Source organism: Ranitomeya variabilis, chromosome 4, assembly GCF_051348905.1.
Source record: "Ranitomeya variabilis isolate aRanVar5 chromosome 4, aRanVar5.hap1, whole genome shotgun sequence".
Classification (NCBI taxonomy): domain Eukaryota; kingdom Metazoa; phylum Chordata; class Amphibia; order Anura; family Dendrobatidae; genus Ranitomeya; species Ranitomeya variabilis.
The window spans coordinates 316,661,272-316,663,633 of NC_135235.1; the positions used below are offsets into that span (position 1 = coordinate 316,661,272).

General features: G+C 39.4%; 1 non-coding gene across 1 annotated transcript; it reads right to left on the minus strand.

Moving 5' to 3' along the window:
- Positions 1-682: 682 nt before the first annotated feature.
- TRNAL-CAG (transfer RNA leucine (anticodon CAG)) lies at positions 683-765 on the minus strand. Its single transcript has one exon. It is a non-coding gene; the product is annotated as a tRNA-Leu (tRNA).
- Between the last annotated feature and the right edge of the window lie 1,597 nt (positions 766-2,362).

The following is a 2,362-nucleotide window of genomic DNA, read 5'->3' on the forward strand; positions in this document are numbered from 1 at the left end:
TAATAAATAACTTTTCCATCTTTCTATCTTATCTTCTGTCTATTTCTGCATCATTTTTTAAAATCTCCTTTTATTTTGTTTAGACGTTAGAAGGGTTAAACGTTTGCATCAAATTTTCATTCTTATTCAAGAATATTTACAAATAATCCTATTTTTTAAAGACCCATTCAGTTACGAAGTGACTTTGAGGGGCGTACACTTTGGAAAATCCCCAAAAGTGATACCCATTGAGTTATTCTACTTTTAGGGCATGTGCACACGTCAGGATTTTATGCAGAAATTTCCTGAACAAAACCGGAGATTTTCTGCATAAAATCTGCACGTGTTTTTCTCGCGGTTTTGTAGCGGTTTTTGCACGTTTTTAGTGCGGATTTTTTGTGTTTTTTTACGCAGCTTCCCAATGCATTAAATAGCGGGAAATCCGCAATAAATCTGCAAAATTAATGAACATGCTGCGTATTTTTCCACAATGCATTTTTATCACAGAAAAATACGCAGCATGTGCACAAGAATTGCGGAATGCATTCAAAATGATGGGATGCTTAATGAATGCGTTTTTCATGCGGAAAACCGCCGAAGAAACGCGAAAAATCCAGAACGTGTGCACATACCCTTAGTGTTTGGTTTGAGATTACCGCCAATGGAGCCGACCCGCAACTAATCAGTAACAAGAAAAGATTGATGTCAGAAGTGGGATTCGAACCCACGCCTCCAGGGGAGACTGCGACCTGAACGCAGCGCCTTAGACCGCTCGGCCATCCTGACTTCTACATGATTCTGCACATTAACTCTTTCTACGCCAGTCAACACAAAGATGTTCATCAATTGCTATGAAAGTAAATATATTTAATTTATTTTATTATTGATTGTTAACCCCTTACAGACTAAGCTAATTTTAAGGTTAGTGACCAAACCATCTTTGTGGAGACAATTTTTTCCTCTAGCAAAATGACACCGCCTGCAAAGTAGCATCTACCGGTGATTCAATAGATGCTACTGTGCAGGCGCCGTCGGCACCATTTTGAGAGAAATAATTTTTCTGAATAAGTTTATAACACCAAATAAAATAAATAAATGGACATTATACATGCGATCATGCTGCAGCGCAAGTGCCGCCAGTGCTATGTTGATGAAGATACATTTTTTCCCCATAATAATATATGACTAAATCATAAATAAATAAATGCATATTATCCATTGTATCATCCTACAGCGCCGGCGCCTCCGTGATGAATGTTAATTTTTTTCTTGCACATAATATTCTATGCAGTATGTAAAATAGGGGGCAGGTCACTGAAGGATCACTGACCTGTCATTAACCCATACATATGCCAATATGAGCAGAGCACCACATAAAGCCCCACCCATACACCACCCACAGCCCCACCCATACACCACCCACAGCCCCACCCATAGCTCCGCCCATAGCCCCACCCCGGAGAATGGGCATATCATTAACTGAAAGATGCAAAAAAAGATTGAAGAACAACCACAAGACAGATTTCATTACCCAAGGTATCATTGTAATCAGTATAACGGCGCTGACCTGACAGTATCTGCAGGTTACTGTGCACAATCCTGCTGACAGGTTCTCTTTAAACCAGTTTGTCACATCTCACAAAAAAGTTAATAAATAACATTTCCCATATGTGTACTTTATGTCAGCAAAATTTCTCAAACCTTCTTTTATTTTGGTAGGATCTAAGAAATGTCAAAATTTTGCAGCAAGATTTCATTTTCTTTTCAAGAAAATTTCCAAGTCCTATTTTTTACAGATCTAATCAGTTTTGAAGTGACTGTGAGGGCCTATAGGAAAACCCCCCCGCAGTGATACCATATAGTGATCAGAGAGTATATTTGTTACTCGAGTTTCCCCGAGCATGCTCTGGTGGTCTCCGAGTATTTCGGCGTGCTCAGAGATTTTGTTTATGTCCATGCAACTGCATGATTTGTGGCTGCTAGACAACCGGAATACATGTGGGGATTCCCTAACAAACAGGCAATCCCACATGTATTCAGGTTGTCTAGCAGCCGCAAATCATGCAGCTGCGACAACATAAACTAAATCTCCGAGCATGCCCAAAATACTCGAAGATCACCCGAGTGTGCCCGGAGAAACTCAAGTAACGAGCACACTTGCTCATCACTAATACCATATGAAAAACTGTAAAATGGCTGTTAGTAAATGTATTAACCCTTCATTTTGGGTTCATCTGTTTTGAGTTTTGTATCCGGTACCAGAACTATACCCAAACTCTCTTTCTTCTTACGGGTCACCGCTGTATCACCAGAAACTGTATTTGATTACTTTCTTTTTAAACTGTTAATGTGTAATTATTAATGCAAAAAACAGACACATGGA